General features: G+C 44.3%; 1 protein-coding gene across 4 annotated transcripts in view; it reads left to right on the top strand.

Annotated features, from left to right (window-relative positions):
• The window catches only part of PCGF3 (polycomb group ring finger 3), a 74,146-nt gene that overhangs the window by 5,667 nt on the left and 51,201 nt on the right, over positions 1-17,278 (top strand). The window lies entirely within an intron of this gene.

Below are 17,278 nucleotides of genomic sequence, written 5' to 3'. Positions count from 1 at the left end.
AGAAAGCTGTCTGCAGACCTTCTCAAAGTCTCCCGCTCACAGGCAGGGGCTGTGTGGGTCTCATGGGGGCTACACAGATCTCATGGGGTCTGCACGAGACTCGGGGGGCTGCATGGGATTCGTGGGGGTTGCGTGGGTCTTGTCAGCTGCTATATCTCTCAGGTCTCAGACAGGGCATGGCCCCTATTGTTGCTGTTAGGTGCCGTCAAGTCAGCTCCAACCTCGTGTACAAAAGAACGAAACACCGCCTGGTTCTGTGCCATCCTCACAGTCGTTGCTATGTTTGAGCCTATTGTTGCAGCCACTGTGTCAATGCATCTCGTTGAGGGTCTTCCTCTTTTTCGCAGACCCTCTACTTTACCAAGCGTGGTGCCCTTCTCCAGGGACTGGTCCCTTTTGATAACATGTCCAGAGTAAGAGAGACAAAGTCTCATCATCGTCGCTTCTAAGGAGTGTTCTGGCTGTACTTCTTCCAACACAGATTTCTTTGTTCTTCTGGCAGTCCACGGTCTAGTCAGTATTCTTCACCAACACCGTGATTCACATCTACCCATTCTTCTTTGGTCTTCCTTATCCACTGTCCAGCTTTCTCATGGTATTAGGTACTCAACAGTAGAAGCTGGTGTTTATTGAGTGTTTTTCGTATGCTAGGTCCTGTTCCTGGAGCGCCACAGGTGTTGACTGTTTGATTCTCCGATGGCCCCGGGGTCGCTCTCTGATGCTCCCCATTTGCCTTCTGAGGAAATGGAGGCACAGGGCACAGTCCCAGCTAGGAAGTGAAGGATTAGCCTTTCTTCTTTTTCATTTTAAGTGCTGTTATTTTACTTTTTTACCCAAGTTTTTATTACACTACAGAAAAATAGAAGGAACTTTACAATGAGCACCTTATATCCTCCTCCTGTGGCTGGCTGTCAAGGAGTCTGCTCCGACTCATGGTGACCCCATGCACAACAGAGCAGAACATTGCCCTGTGCTGCAGCAGCTTCATGGTCGCCAGTATGCTCGAGTCCATTGTTGCAGCCACTGTGAATTCTGAGTGCCTTCCAACCTAGGGCTCATCTTCCAGCACTGTATCAGGCAATATTCTGTTGTAATCCATAGGGTTTTTATTGGCTAATTTTCAGAAGTAGATCGCCAGGCCTTTCTTCCTAGTCTGCCTTAGTCTGGAAGCTCCGCTGAAACCTGTCCACCATGGGTGACTCTGCTGGTATTTGAAATACTGGTGGCATAGCTTCCAGCATCATAGCAGACATAAGCCACCACAGTATGACAAGCTGACAGATGGGTGGTAGTCCTCCTGAATTCAGCAACTGTTTACATTCTGCCGTATTTGCTTCATTTCTTTCTCTAAATTCATATTTATTATTGAATCATCTGGGGCAGTTCTGCTGTGCCCTATAAGGTCGCTATGAGTCGGAATCGGCTTGATGGCAGTGAGTTTGGGTTTTTTTCTTTTTTTTTTTTTTTTTTAAACCCTTTAATCAGAGCGTGCCCATCCTGAGAGTAAGGATTGTCTCCTCCATAACAACCCTGCCATTATCCCATCGAGGAAAATGAGCGTTATTTCTTGGTATTAATGACTATCCATTTCATTTTCACATCTCTCCAATTGCCTCAAGAATGTCTTCCATAGCTTTCAGCCCCAAACAAAAACCAGCCAAGTCTCCTGGGTTGCACTGGTTGTGACTCAGGGTCCTGTCCTTCAGGTGCCCCCTCTCCCTCCACGGCATTGACTTTTCCAGGCCACTCTGCATTCATCTGACTGTTCCCTTACGGCATTGTCTAACTTCTTCTTTGATGACTCGTGCACTTTGTAAGCTCAAATGGAACTGGTAGAGGCTAGGTCACATCCAGGGTTTGGCGAAAATACATCATGGGCGCTGTGGGTGTTTTCTGTTGTATCCCAGCAGAGACATCCAACGTCCATGTCCCCTGATCTGTGATGCGGAGTGTAGTCCCGCGTTTAAGGTATTGGTGGCCGCACCACTCCTTGGGGAGGCACAGTTTGCCTTCAGGGTCCCAGGTGCTCATGGGCAACCACGCCCCTGGCCAGTGTCCCTCTCAGGGAGAGGTGACTTTGTGATGTGAATGGGCAGTGGAAACCTGTTAGCACTCAAGTCAACAAGGTCCACATAGCTTGATGGAAGCTACGCCTTAGTAACGTGCAGCTGGACTTCCTTATCTGTCAGGAGGGCAAATTAACTGTACCCTCTCTTTCTCGTTTCTGTCGTGGAGGTGTTCTTCCGGCCATTTCCTTCCGTTTCTGAGGTGTACACGGCGAGTCAAATCCACTCAGTTGTGTTTCTTTTAGCGGACTTGACAAAAGGTTTAGGAGCCTGGGTGGCGCAAGCAGTTGGTAATTGACTGTTACGTAAAGGTTGGCAGTTCGAACCCACCCAGTGGCTCTGTGGAAGAAAGGCCTGGCAAACTGCTTCTGTAAAGATTACAGCCAAGAAACCCCTACGGAGCAGTTCTCCTCTGGAACGCATGGGGTTGCCGTGAGTCAGAACCAACTCGACAGCAGTGGGTTTGGGTTTTTTTGGTTGGTTGTTTTTGGTTTATAAAAGGTTTAGTGGGTGGAAAGAATTTGAAGTTGTTCAGTGAAGCAAGGCTTTTGCTGTCAACACGTTCTGTACATAAATCAGTGGGTATCTTAAGTTATTCTGAAGCTTCTCTTTCTTATAGAGACTGTAGAATGACTAGAGGCAGTTCATTTTCCCCAGCCTTTCGTTAAAGACCACCAGAAAGAGGATGGACGTAACAAGACAAAGGAGGGATCCTGGAAGACCCAGCCTCTGCTACTTCCTTGTTAGCTAGTTTCTTGTCTCTAAGATTCTTGCCTTGTAAAAATGTTTATAGATTTGGTGGCCACTCTGTATTTTAAATACTTAGAAAACTGCCCTTTCTTCTGTTTCGTTGTCCTCATTAGTCGCTGTCGAGTTGATTGCGACTCATGGCGACCGCATGTGTGCCGAGTAGAACTGTTCCACAGAGTTTTCAAGGCAGAGTTTTCAAAAGCAGATCACCAGGCCTTTCTTCCAAAGTGCCTTCGGGTGGGTTCGAACTGCCAGCCTTTCAGCTAGTCGTCAAGCGCTTAACAGTTAGCGGCACTCAAGGACCCCAGTTTCCTTCTGCTAGTTACTTTCATTTTCCTAAATACTATTGCGTTAGTCTCCGATTGCTGTATAACGGATCATCACGAGCCTAGTGGCATTCATTAGCTCACAGTTCAGGTCAGAAACTCAGGCACGGCTGGCTGGATTCTCTGCTCAGGGTCTCATGAGGCTGAAATCAAAGTGTCAGCCAAGCCTGCGCTTCTCACCTGGGGCTTGGGGTCCCTTCCAGGCTCACTGGTTGTCGGTAGAATTCATTTGTGGATGTAGGACCGAGGTCCTCATTTTTTTGCTAGCTGTCGGCTGGGGACTGCTCTCAGCTCCTAGAGGCCTCCCGTAGTTGCTAGCCGTGTGGCCCCCCTAGGCGGGTCACTACATGCGTGTTTTCTTTCTGCTGGCAAGCTGGAGTGTGTCTCTCTGACTTCTTCTCTGCAGTCAGCTGGAGAAAACTCTGCTTTTAAAGGGCTCATGTGATTAGGTCGGGCCCACCCACACCATCTGTTTAAGGTGAACTGAATTGGGGCCTCAGTTACATCTGCAAAAATCTCTCTACAGCAGACCTGGACTAGTGTTTGAATAGCTGGAAGAAGGGGTGTTAACGGGCTGGACTCTTGGAGGTCATCTCAGAATTCTGCCTACCACAGTCTGCCCCTGACCCCCCAAAATTTCACATCCTTCCCAGATGTCAAATGCTTCCACCCCCTCCCAAGGTTCCCAAGGTTCTCACCCTGTCATACCATCAGTTTGAAGTCCCAAATTTCACCTAAATCTTACTTATCAGCTCAAACATCCAAAATCTCATTATCTAAATCATCTAGATTACGTGAGGGTGAGTCTCTGGGTGTAATCCTTCAAATCCAGCTCCTGGGCACCTGCGACACTAAAGGACACGTGACCTGCCCCCAGCACTCCCAACATCCGGTGCTGGGACACGCATAGGATAACAGTTACTGACATTCTGGTCTAAAAGGGGGAAATGGAAGGTGAGAAGGAGTCACTGGTCCAAAGCCGTTGGGAGACCCAGCAGGGCAGACTCCAGCAGGAGTTCTTTGATTGGGGTTCAGGGTCTGGGGTCATCCTCCCTGGCTCAGCTTCACCGTCTGGGCGCTGCTTCCACCCTTTGAGTCATCCTTCCTTTTTCGTGAAAGGGAACATGTCTTTGCATCCGAGTAGTTTTATCAGCCAGCTTCCTGCCAGTAGGGTCTCGGGGGTCTGGTAGGCTCCTTTCATTTCATATTCTCTCTATCCTTTCGGCCCCACCTGGCAGAGTTTCTGCTGGTACATTTTTCTCAGTAATCCACTTCCTTAGACAGAAGCCACATCCACAGGCTTCTTTCTGAGATTATCCCTTCTCTCTGTCTGCTGCTGAGGAGGCTGTGGGATGACACCCTTCAGCTTCCTAGCGACCCTCAGGCTTGACTGAGAAGATCTGGGAGGCAGGACAGCCCTCATCTCGTGAACAACTCCCCTGACGTGTGGGTCTTTCGGAGGTTGTAGCAGAAAGCTGTCTCGTCTCCCGTGTTTTCTCCAGAGCACGTGTTCCTGACAGCAGATTTCTTACTTTTAGCGCCTCAGTTTCTCTCTCTTTTCTCGGATTTTATTATGAGCAGCCAGCAGAAACCAGGCTCACTGTCAGCACTCTGCTTGAAATGCCCTGAACTAAAAAACAGGTTCACTGGGTACAAGGTCGCTTTCCACGTAACTGCAGGCCAGCGTGCCGCTGCGTTTCTGCCGCTGCGTAATAAGGGTCTCCCCTTCTGCAGTTTCCAGTAACTCTCAGGTCCTTCTGAGCTGCCACTGGCAGCGTCTTTAACGTCCATGTTTCTACTGACAGTTTGTTCAAGCAGTCATTATGGATGACATTGTGATTGTGTCCTCCTAAAATATATGTTGGGATCCTAACCCCTATTCATGTGGATGTAATCTAATCTAATGCAACATAATCACCTTCTGTAGTGCAATCTAATGTGATGTAATCAGTCTGTCTATTGAGGTCATTCCAGTGTAGTGTGGATCCTAAAGCTAATCACTTCTGAGTGCTATAAAGAACAGTATAGGTGTTCTGACAGGGATCACAACAGAGGGTCCTGGACAGAGCTGGTGAAAAAGGTAGAACAAAATTCTAACTCAAAAAAAAAAAACCAGACTTACTGGCTTGACAGAGACTGGAGAAACCCTGAGAGTATGGCCCCTGGACACCCTTTTAGCTCAGTAATGAAGTCACTCCTGAGGTTCACCCTCCAGCCAAACATTAGACAGCCCCATAAAACAAAATGAGACTAATGGGGTACAACAACCCAAGGATAAGGACTAGAAGGCAGGAGGGGACAGGAAAGCTGGTAATAGGGAACCCCAGGTCGAGAAGGGAGAGTGTTGACATATCGTGGGGTTGTTAACCAATGTCATAAAACAATGTGTGCTAACGGTTTAATGAGGAACTATTCTATAAACCTTCATCTAAACTACACTAAAACTTAAAAAAAAAAACAAAAACAGTATAGACACAGGTGCAAGTACAAACTGGGGAAGACAGATGCCATGTGAGGGCCAAGGAACCAAGGAACACCCGGGGCTGCTGACAAGGAAGGAATCCACATGGCCGAGACTCTCATTTGGAGTTTTAGTCTCCGGAACTGTGAGAAAATAAGTTTCTGTTCTTTAAAGCCACCCGCTTGTGGTATTTCTGTTATAGCAGCATTAGGAAGCTAAGACAGCAGTCTTGGTTTTTTCTGTCACACGCCTCCCAATTCTCCCAGCCTCTGCCCATTCTGCTTGACTCCTCAGCTCCTCCAGCATTTTTAAGTGTTTGCTACAACAGGATCCCACTTCAGGTACCAAATCTATGTTTTAGTTTTCTATTGCTCTGTAACCAGTGACCACAAACTTAGGGGCTTAGAATAACACCCATTTGTTAGCTCACAGTTCTGTAGGTCAGAAGGCCAGGCATATCTAATATATACAGGCATACCTTGGAGATACTGCGGGTTTGGTTTCAGACCACTGCTATAAAGCGAATATCGCAACAGAGTGAGTTACATGAAGTTTTTGGTTTCCCAGTGCATATAAAAGTTATGTTTACGCTATACTGTAATCTGTTAAGTGTGTAGTAGCATTATGTCCAGAAAAAAGGTACATACCTTAATTAAAAAATGCTTCATTACTAAAAAATGCTAACCATTATCTGAACCTTTAACGAGTCATAATCTTTTTCCTGGTGGAGGGTCTTACCTCGATGTTGATGGCTGCTGACTGATCAGGGTGGTGGTTGCTGAAGGTTGGGGTGACTGTGGCAATTTCTTAAAATAAGACAGCAGTGAGGTTTGCCACGTCGATTGATTCTTTCACAAAAGATTTCTCTGTAGCGTGTGATGCTGTTTGATAGCGTCTTACCCACAGTAGAACTTCTTTCAAAATTGGAGTCAGTCCTTACAAACCTTGCCGCTGCTTTATCAAATGCATTTATGTAATATTCTAAATCCTTTGTTGTCATTTCAACAGTGTTCACAGTATCTTCACCAGGAGTACATTCCATCTCAAGAAACCACCTTCTTTGCTCACCCATAAGAAGCAACTCCTCATCCGTTAAGGTTTTATCATGAGATTGCAGCAATTCAGTCACATCTTCAGGCTCCACTTCTAATTCTAGTTCTCTTGGTGTTTCTGCCACATCTGCAGTTACTTCCTTCACTAAAGTCTTGAACCCCTCAAAGTCATCTATGAGAATTGGAATCAAGTTCTCCCAAACTCCTGTTAATATTGATATTTTGATCTCCTCCCTTGAATCACGAATGTGCTTAATGGCGTCTAGAATGGTGAATCCTTTCCAGAAGGTTTTCAAGTTAACTTTGCCCAGATCCATCAGAGGAATCAATATCTGTGACAGCTATGTTGTTGTTGTTAGGTGCTGCCGAGCCAGTTCTGACTCAGCCTTACGAAGCGTGTTTCTTAAATAATAAGACTTGAAAGTCGAAATTACTCCTTGATCCATGGGCTGCAGAATGGATGTTGTGTTAGCAGGCATTAAAACAACATTAATCTGCTTGTACATCTCCATCAGAGCTCTTGAGTGACCAGGTGCTTTGTCAGTGAGCAGTAATATTTTGAAAGGAGTCTTTTTTTCTGAGCAGTAAGTCTTAAAATATTCAGTAAACAATGTTGTAAACAGATGTGCTGGTATCCAGGCTTTGTAGTTCCATTTGTAGAGCACAGGCAGAGTAGATTTAGCATAATTCTTAAGGGCCCTAGGATTTTCAGAATGGTAAATGAACAATTGGCTTCAACTTAAAGTCACCAGCTGCATTAGCCCCTAACAATAGAGTCAGCCTGTCCTTCGAAGCTTTGAAGCCAGGCATTGACTTCCCTCTAACCGTGAAAGTCCTAGGTGGCATCTTCTTCCAATAGAAGGCCGTTTCGTCTGCATTGAAAATCTGTTGTTGAGTGTAGCTGCCTTAATCAGTTATCTTAGCTAGAGCTTCTGGATAACTTGCTGCAGCTTCTCCATCAGCACTTGCTGCGTCACCTTGCACTTTTATGTTATGGAGACGGCTTCTTTCCTTAAACCTCATGAACCAACCTCTGCTAGCTTCAGACTTTTCTTCTGCAGCTTCCTCACCTCTCTCAGCCTTCATAGAATTGAAGAGAGTTAGCGCCTTGCTCTGGATTAGGCGTTGGCTTAAGGGAATGTTGGGGCTGGTGTGATCTTCTCTCCTGACCAGTAAAACTTTCTCCATATCAGCAAAAAGACTGTTTTGCTTTCTTATCATTCATGTGTTCACTGGAGTAGCACTTTTAATTTCCTTCAAGAACTTTTCCTTTGCATTCACAACTTCGCTAACTGGCGCAAGAGGCCTAGCTTTCAGCCTCTCTCCACTTTCGACCTGCCTTCCTCACTAAGCTTAATCATTTCTAGCTTTTGGTTTAAAGTGAGCGACCTGGGACTCTTCCTTTCGCTTGAACACTTAGAGGCCATTGCAGGGTTATTAATTGGCCTGATTTCAATATTATGGAGTCTCAGGGAATAGGGAGACCCGAGGAGAGGGAGGGAGATGGGGAACGGCCGGTTGGTGGAGCTGTCAGAACACACACAACATTTATTAAGTTTGCTGTCTTATTTGGGCACAGTTCGTGGCGCCTAAAAACAATTACTATAGTAATATCACAGATGACTATAACAGATACAATAATAATGAAAAAGTTAGAAATACTGCGAGAATTACCAGAATGTGACACAGAGACACGAAGTGAGCACATGCTCTTGGAAAAATGGCGCCAGTAGACTTGCTCGATGCAGGGTTGCCACAGCCTTCAGTTTGTAAAACGCAGTATCTGCGAAGTGCAATAAGGCAAAAGCACGATAAAATGAGGTATGCATATATAGACTTACCTATTTTGTGCATGAGCTGCTGATTGGGGTAGTAGGTGAGGTTTTAGCTCATCTACACCCTCACCCTTTTCCTCCCCATCCTCTCAATATAGTTTTATCACTCTTTTTAGCTCTTCTACTAGTAACCTTTGAATTTTAACATATATGCCAATACCTTTACTTCCTGCCTCACGACCTATAGGCAGTATCCCTCACTTGCCACTTTGGAAGATTACGACATTAGCCTTCTCCAGTTTCCTTCACTCCTCTTCCCCCAGCCCTCAGTTTTGTTCTCTGCTTCCGCTTTGCCTTTACAAGACTGATAATTTATCTTTTTTCCTGCAACCCCAAGTTTTTCATGTTTTCTGAAGGTCAAGCCTGAGAGTTGAAAGTTAATGTTGTGATTATGTAAATGTTGTTTATTTTACAGTTGAGTAAGTCCCTGAGTTGTGTGAACGGTTTGCACTCAACTACTAACCTAAAGGTTGACAGTTCGAATGCACTCAGTGGCGCTATAGAAGAAAGCCCTGGTGATCTGCTTCAGTAAAGATTACAGCCAAGAAAACCCTATAGGACACAGGTCTACTCTGTAACACATGGGGTTGCCATGAGTCAGAATCGTCTTGACAACAATGGGTTTTGTTTTGTTTTTGGTTTAAATAGTAGATGTTAACTAAATTTCTGTTTTTGCATTGCTTTTGGCGTTTACTGTGGTTTCTGATTTTACCTTTCCTCTTCGCTTCATGTTGCCTAACTTTATGGCTTTGTCTTAGTTATCTAGTGCTACTATAACAGAAATACCAAAAGTGGATGGCTTTAACAAACAGAAATTTGTTCTGTCACAGTTTAGGAGGTCAGAAGTCCAAATTCAGGGTACCAGCTCCAGGGGAAGGCTTTCTCTCTGTCAGCTCTGGGGAGGTCCTTATCATCAATCTTCCCCTGGTCTAGAAGCTTCTCAGTACAGGGACCCCGGGTCCAAAGAACGTGCTCTGCTCCTGGCTCTTCTTGCTTGGTATTAATGAGATCCCACTCTTCTCTGCCCACTTCTCTCTTTTATATCTCAAAGGAGATTGACTCAAGATATAACCTAATCCTGTAGATTGTGTTCTGCCTCATTAACCTAACTGCCTCTAAATCTTGCCTCATTAACATCATAGAGGTTAGGATTTACAACACATGGCATAATTACATCAGACCACAAAATGGTGGACAGCCACACAATACTGGGAATCGTGGCCTAGCCAAGTTGATACACATTTTTGGAGGGCACAATTCAATCCATAACAGGCCTCCTGTTCTAAATTCTCAAGTATCGTATCTGATCCCCACGTCCACCTTGAGCCCTCTCTCCTCCCATCTGACTCCTTGTTCTCTGGGTCCTTTACACAGGGTCATGCTGGGCTCTCTGTTGTTACTTCTGGCTTGGTCTCCTCCTATTGGACCCCTCCTCTGTGTCTTAGGAGTGCCCACTGACCTCCCCATGCCTCCTTCCCACCTCCTTCCTCTTGCTCACTCTGTTCCAGCTGCTCCTACCACGCCGTCCTTCCACTTGCTCTTCCCTTTGCTTGGCGTGCCGTCCACCAGCTCTGTGTGGGGCCCCTCACACCCTTCGGGTCAGCGTTAAATGGCCCTTTGTTCTGACTCTTCTCTGACCACTATCTAAAGTAGTCCATCCACCCTGGCATTTCTGCCTCATTGCCTTACCAGTCTGCTGATGAGCTTATTTTCAATCTCTTCACCAGCTGGAATGTGAGCCCCATGAGCGCAGAGACATATCTGACTGACTTATGGTGATAACAAGTGCCAAGAACATGTCTTGGCATGGGAGTATGTTGTAGTTTTGCATGCCATCGAGTTGATTCTGACTCATAGAGACCCTGTTGGTCAGAGTAGAACTGCCCCATATGGTTTCCTAGGCTGAAATCTCTGTCGGGGCAGATCACCAGGTCTTTCTCCCACAGAGCCACTGAGTGGATTCGAACCCCCAGCCTTTGGAATAGCAGCTGAGCGCTTAACCATTGCACCACCAGGGCTCCTTGGAATGTGAATGTAAAAGGTGCTAAATATTTTTTGAATGAATGTTTGACAGCAAATTTCCTGAGACCTCTGAAAATGCCTTTGGTACTTTCATACCTCATTAATAGTTTGGTTGGATATAGAATTCTAAGTTAAAGATCGTCTTTCCTTAGAACTTTGAAAGAATTGCTTTCATTGACTTCTAGAATTCGGTGTTGCTGATGAAGAGTCTGATGTCAATTCGCTTTCCTTTGTGAACGCTCTCCTTTTTTGCCCTCTGGAAAGGTTTAGGAACCTCTTTTATATTCTTGGTATTCTGACATTTCATGATGTGGTTGGGTGTGTACATGTACAATTCAGTGATGCTGATTACATTCTTCAAGTTGTGCACCCATTCTTGTTATTCTTTTCCAAATCTTTCCACCACCATTAACATAAACTCGGTGCCCCCTAAACAAAAACTGCTAGGTGTAGGATGTTTTTCTTTCATTGTGCTAGACACTGGTTGGGCCCTTTCAGTCTGTTGATTCTTCCATCTTTGAGGAAATACTCTTGAATAGTTTTTTCCGAATTATGAAATATCGCCTACAAAAGGGCATGTTGTTGTTTGGTGCCGTTGAGTCGATTCCAACTCATAGTAACCCCATGTGATAGAGTACAACTGTCTCATAGGGTTTTCTAGGCTGTAATCTTTACGGAAACAGAACTCCAGTTCTTTTCCCCGCAGAGCCACTAGATGGGTTCGAACTGCCAGCCCTTTGGTTAGCAGTGGGGTGCTTAACTATTTGTGCTACCAGGGCTCTTTACAAATGAGCATAGAGAGCAATATAATGAATGCCTGTGTACTCAGTACTAAGCTTAAGAAATAAAATAGAAAAGTATATTTGAAAGCTCTTTCTTTCAGTGTTCTCTTTTCTTTCTAGAACATCTGTTAGTTGGATCTTTTCACTCACATTTCCTTTTTCTACTCTTCTGGAAGATTTTCTCAACTTTATCATCTAGCCATTCTATTGAATATTTAATGTTGCTAATCAAGTCACAAGGCTGACATTGTAGTGTAGGGAGATGGGGAGTGAACAAGATAAGTAGATATATAAGTAAGTTCCAGGGTGATAGGACAGAGCGTCCTGGTGTGTTCGTGTGTGTATGTATGTATGTGTGCGCATATGTGCGCATAATTTTAAATAGAGTTGTCTCTAAAGGCTTCACTGAGGAGGTGACATTTGAGAAAAGTCTTGAGGGAGGTGAGGGAGTGAGCCACGGGGTAATCTGAGAGAAGCATGGTCAGATAGTAAGAGTAAAGGCCGTGAGACAGGAATGTGCCTAGTATGGTCTCGAACCAGCAACAGATTCACTGTAGCAGCAGCCGAGTGGAGAAGAGGGGTTGGTAGAGCAGATGGTGTGGGGCCTTGTTGGCCATTAGAAGACCTTGGCTTTTCCTAAGAGCCTTTGGAAGATTTTAAGCCAAGGGGCCATCTCATCAGATTCATGTTTTATTAGAATGCCTCTGCTTTATGTGTTGAGAATAAGTGTGGCCGGGAGATCAGCTAGCAAGCTTCTGCGGGAATCCAAGTAGGAGCTGGTGATGGCATGGGCAAGACGGTAGCTGTGGAACAAGTGTGAAGTATGTGGTTCTGGGCAAATTGGAAGGATTTGTTTGCAGATTGGAAGTGAGATGTGAGTGAAGGAATTAGCAAGGATGACACTAAGATTTGCAGCTGAGAAGCTGCAGGAAAGAGTGATGAAGGCGTATGAGGAGCTGGTTTGGGTGGGGAAATCCAGAGTTTAATTTTAAAGAAGTCATCCATATGGCAGTGTCCACCTCTCCAAGTGGAATGTTGATGGTTGGTATCTAAATTGAGAGTTCAAGGAAGTGTTGAGCTGGAGGTATGGGTATGGTGGTTGTCAACATATGAGTGGCTTTTTTAAAAATTGTTGTCAGTATATATATAACAGAATGTTTGCCATTTCAGCATTCTTCACATGCATAATTCAGTGATGTTAATTATGTTTATCACGTTGTTCACCACCATTTGTCTGTCAGTTTGTCACACTGTGGTGGCTTGCATGTTGCTGTGACGCTGGAAGCTATGCCACTGATATTTCAAATACCAGCAGGATCACTCGTGGTGGACAGGTTTCAGCAGAGCTTCCAGACTAAGACAGACAAGGAAGAAGGACCTGGCTATCTATTTCTAAAAAATTGGCCAGTGGAAACCTTATGAATAGCAGTGGAAAATTGTCTGATATAGTGCCAGAAGATGAGCCGCTCAGGTTGAAAGGCACTCAAAAGATGACTAGGGAAGAGCTACCTCCTCAGAGTAGAGGTAACTTTAATGACGTGGGTGGAGTCAGGCTTTTGGGACCTTCATTTGCTGATGTGGCATGACTCAGAAGAAACAGCTGCAAACATCCATCAATAATCAGAATGTAGAATGTACAAAGTATGAATCTAGGAAAATTGGAAATCCTCAGAAATTAAACAGAATGTGCAAAGGTCGATATCCTAGGCATTAGCGAACTGAAATGGACTGATATTGGCCATAGTGAATGGGACAATCATGTAGTCTACTATGCTGGGAATGACAGATTGAAGAGGAATGGCGTCACATTCATCATCAAAAAGAACATTTCAAGATCTGTCCTGAAGTACAAGGCTGTCAGTGGTAGGATAATATTTATAGGCCTACCAGGAAGACCAGTTAATATGACTATTATTCAAATTTAAGCACCAACCATTAAGACCAAAGATGAAGAAATTGAAGATTTTTACCAACTTCTGCAGTCTAAAATTGATCAAACATGCAATCAGAATTATCTACTTTGATAATTATTCGTGATTGGAATGCAAAAGTTGGAAACGAAGAAGGATCAGTAGTTGAAAAATATGGCCTTGGTGATAGAAACAATGCTGGAGATTACATGATAGAATTTTCAAGACCAATTACTTCTTCATTGCAAACACCTTTTTTCAACAACATAAATGGTGACTATACACGTGGACCTCGCCAGGTGGAATACACAGGTATCATGTTGACTACCTCTGTGGAAAGAGGTGATGGAAAAGCTCAATATCATCAGTCAGAACAAGGCCAAGGGCCAAATGTGGAAAAGACCATCAATTGCTCATATGCAAGTTCAAGTTGAAGCTGAAGAAAATGAAAATAACTCCATGAGAGCCAAAATACAACCTTGAGGGTATCCCACCTGAATTTAGAGACCATCTCAAGAATAGATTTGATTCATTGAACACTAATCACCGAAGACCAAATGAATTGTGGAATGACATCAGGGACCTCATACATGAAGAAAGCAAAGGTCATTTAAAAGACGGGGGAAAAAAGGACCAAACGAGATGTCAGAAGAGACTCTGAAACTTGCTGTTGAATGTCAGGTAGCTAAAGCGAGTGGAAGAAATGATGAAGTAAAAGAGCTGAACGGAAGATTTCAAAGGACAGCTCGAGAAAACAAAGTAAAGTATTTATAATGACGTGCAAAGACCTGGAGTTAGAAAACCAAAAGGGAAGAACACACTTAGTATTTCTCAAGCTGAAAGAACTGAAGGAAAAATACAAGCCTTGAGTTGCAATATTGAAGGATTCTATGGACAAAATATTGAACAACACAGGAAGCATCAAAAAAAGATGGAAAGAATATACAGAATCACTGTACTAAAAAAAATTGGTCAGCATTCAGCCATTTCAGGAGGTAGCACATGATCAAGAACCAATTGTATTGAAGGAAGAAGTCCAAGCTGCACTGAAGGCGTTGTCGAAAAACAAGGCTTCAGGAGTTGACGGAATACCAATTGAGATGTTTCAGCAGACGGATGCAACACTGGAGGTGCTCACTTGACTATGCCAAGAAATTTGGAAGACAGTTACCTGGCCAACCGACTGGAAGAGATCCATATTTGCGCCCATTCCAAATGGGCAGAATGTGGAAATTATCAAACAGTATCATTAATATCACATGCAAATAAAATTTTGCTGAAGATCGTTCGAAAGCAATTGCAGCAGTACCTTGGCAGGGAACTGCCAGAAATTCAAGCCAGATTCAGAAGAGGACACGTGGAACAAGGGATAGCATTCCTGATGTCAGATGGATGTTGACTGAAAGCAGAGAATACCAGAAAGATGTGTAGCTGTGTTTTATTGACTATGCAAAGGTATTTGACTGTGTGGATCATAACAAATTATGGATAACATTGGGAAGAATGAGAATTCCAGAACACTTGGTTGTGTTCAGGCGGTGCCTGTACATAAACCAAGAGACAATTGTTCGAACAGAACAAGGGAATGTGGCGTGGTTTAAAATAAGGAAAGGTGTGCGTCCAGGTTGGATCCTTTCACCGTACTTATTCAGTCTGAATGCTGAGCAGATAATCCCAAGTAATTGAACTGTATGAAGAGGAACGCAGCATCAGTATCAGAGGAAGACTCATTAACAACCTGCTATATGCAGATGACACAGTGTTGTTTGCTGAAAGTGAAGAGGACTGGAAGCACCTACTGATGAAGATCAAAGCCTTCAGTATGGATTGCACCTCAACATAAAACAAAAATCCTCACAACTGGACCAGTAAGCAATGTGATGGTTAAGGTTGTATGTCAGCTTCCTGGGCTAAGTGGTTTGGCAGCTATATAATGTAATCACCTCCTTGATAGGATCTGTTGTGAGTAGCCGATCAGTTGAAAGGGAATTTCATTGGGCATGTGGCCTGCGTTGAATATAAGTGGACATTCTGGCAAGGCTCGTGGGCTTTTTGCTCGCTGTGGATCCTGCAGCTGGCTCCTGTTCATCTTACCTCCGGTTCTTGGGACTTGAGCTAGCAGCTTACCTGCAGTTTTGCCTGCCAATCTTGGGATTCATTGTCCGTCGCAGCCCATGCTCTCTGACCTGCTGATCTTGGGTTTGCCAGCCCCTGCGGCTGCGTGAATAAGAAGAAGTCTCTATCCTGACCCACAGGCTTGGGACGTTCCAGTCTCTACAACCACGTGAGCCATTTCCCACATACAAATTTCTCTCTGTATGTATATTTATGTGCTTTACTGGCCTCGCTTCTCTAGAGAACCCAGCCTAAGACAAGCAACATCATGTTAAATGGAGAAAAGATTGAAGATGTCAAGGATTTCGTTTTACTTGGATCCACAATTAACGCCCATGGAAGCAGCGGTCCAGAAATTACATGATGAATTGCATTGGGCAAATCTGCTGCAAAAGACCTCTTTAAAGTGTTAAAAAGCAAAGATGTCACTTTAAGGACTAAAGAACACCTGACCGAAGCCGTTGTATTTTCAGTCGCCTGTGAAAGCTGGATAGTGAGCATTGACAACTGAAGAATTGACACCTTTGCATTATGGTGTTGGTGAAGAATGTTGGATATACCACGGACTGCCGGAAGAACGAAGCAAGTCTGTCTTGGAAGAAGTACAGCCAGAATGCTCCTTGGAAGTGAGGATGGCGAGACTTCGTCTCAAGTACTTTGGACGTGTTATCAGGAGGGACCAGTCGCTGGAGAAGGACATCATGATTGGTAAAGTAGAGCCTCAGCAAAAATGAGGAAGACCCTCAAGAAGATGAATTGACACAGTGGCTGCAACGGTGGGCTGAAGCATAGCAACGATTGTGAGGATGGCTCAGGACTGGGCAGTGTTTCGTTCTGTTGTACAGTGTACCTATGAGTCAGAACTGACTCGACGGCACCTCACAACAATAACAGCAAATGTTCAAACATCACCATTATCCTTTTCCAAAAATTTCTGTCATCCTTGGCAGAAGCTCAGCGTCCCCTAAACAGTTACTCCCCTTCTCCCCCTCCCTCCCTTCTCGTAACCATTAGTAAACTTTGGTCTCTAACCATTTGCCTGTTTTAGTTATTTCATGTAAGTGGGGTCATACGATGTGTGTCATTTTGTGACTGACTTATTTCACTCAGCGTAATGTTTTCGAGGTTTATCCATGTTGTAGCATGCGGTCAGACCTTCATTCCTCTTCGTGACTAGTATTCCATTTTATGGATAGACCACATCTTGTTCATCTTTTCCTCTGTTGATGGACATTTGGGTTTTTTTCACCTTTAGGCTGTTGTGACTACTGCTGCAGTGAACGTTGGTGTACAAGTATCTGTTTAAGTCCCTGCTTTCAGTTCTTTTAGGTATATACCTAGGAGTGGAATTGCTGGGTCATATGGTATGGGTGGCATTTTAAGCTGTGGGGGGACTGGATGGGGTCACCAAGGGGGCTGACTGGAGGGAGACCCGTCAGACGCTGCACTTAAACTGGGACCATCAGAAGTGCCCCCTGCTCCTACGGCAGTAATGATGGGATGTTGGTATGCGTTGTTTTTTTTTTAAGCTGGTCTCCTCGCTATTTTTTTTTTTTTTTAATTGTGCTTCAGGTAAAGGCTTACAGAACAAATAGTTTCTCATTAAACAGTCAGTACACATATTGTTTTATGATATTGGTTAACAACCCCACAGCATGTCAGCCCTCTCCCTTCTCGACCTTTTTTTTTTTTTTTTAGTAAAAATATACATGGCCAAAGATACACCATTTCAGAAATTTCTACATGCACAGCTCAGGGACATCGACTACGCTCTTCCAGTTGTGCTGCTATTCTCACCTTAGATAAAGGCTTACAGAACAAAATAGTTTCTCATTTAACAGTTAGTACACATGTTGCCTTGTGTCAATGGTTAACAACCTCCCAACACATCAACACTATCCTTACTCAACCTTGGGTTCCCTATCACCAGCTTTCCTGTCCCCTTCTGCCTTCTGGCCC

The sequence above is a fragment of the Trichechus manatus genome, unplaced genomic scaffold, assembly GCF_000243295.1.
Source record: "Trichechus manatus latirostris isolate Lorelei unplaced genomic scaffold, TriManLat1.0 scaffold00111, whole genome shotgun sequence".
Lineage (NCBI taxonomy): Eukaryota > Metazoa > Chordata > Mammalia > Sirenia > Trichechidae > Trichechus > Trichechus manatus.
This window is presented reverse-complemented; position numbering and strand designations above follow the sequence as displayed.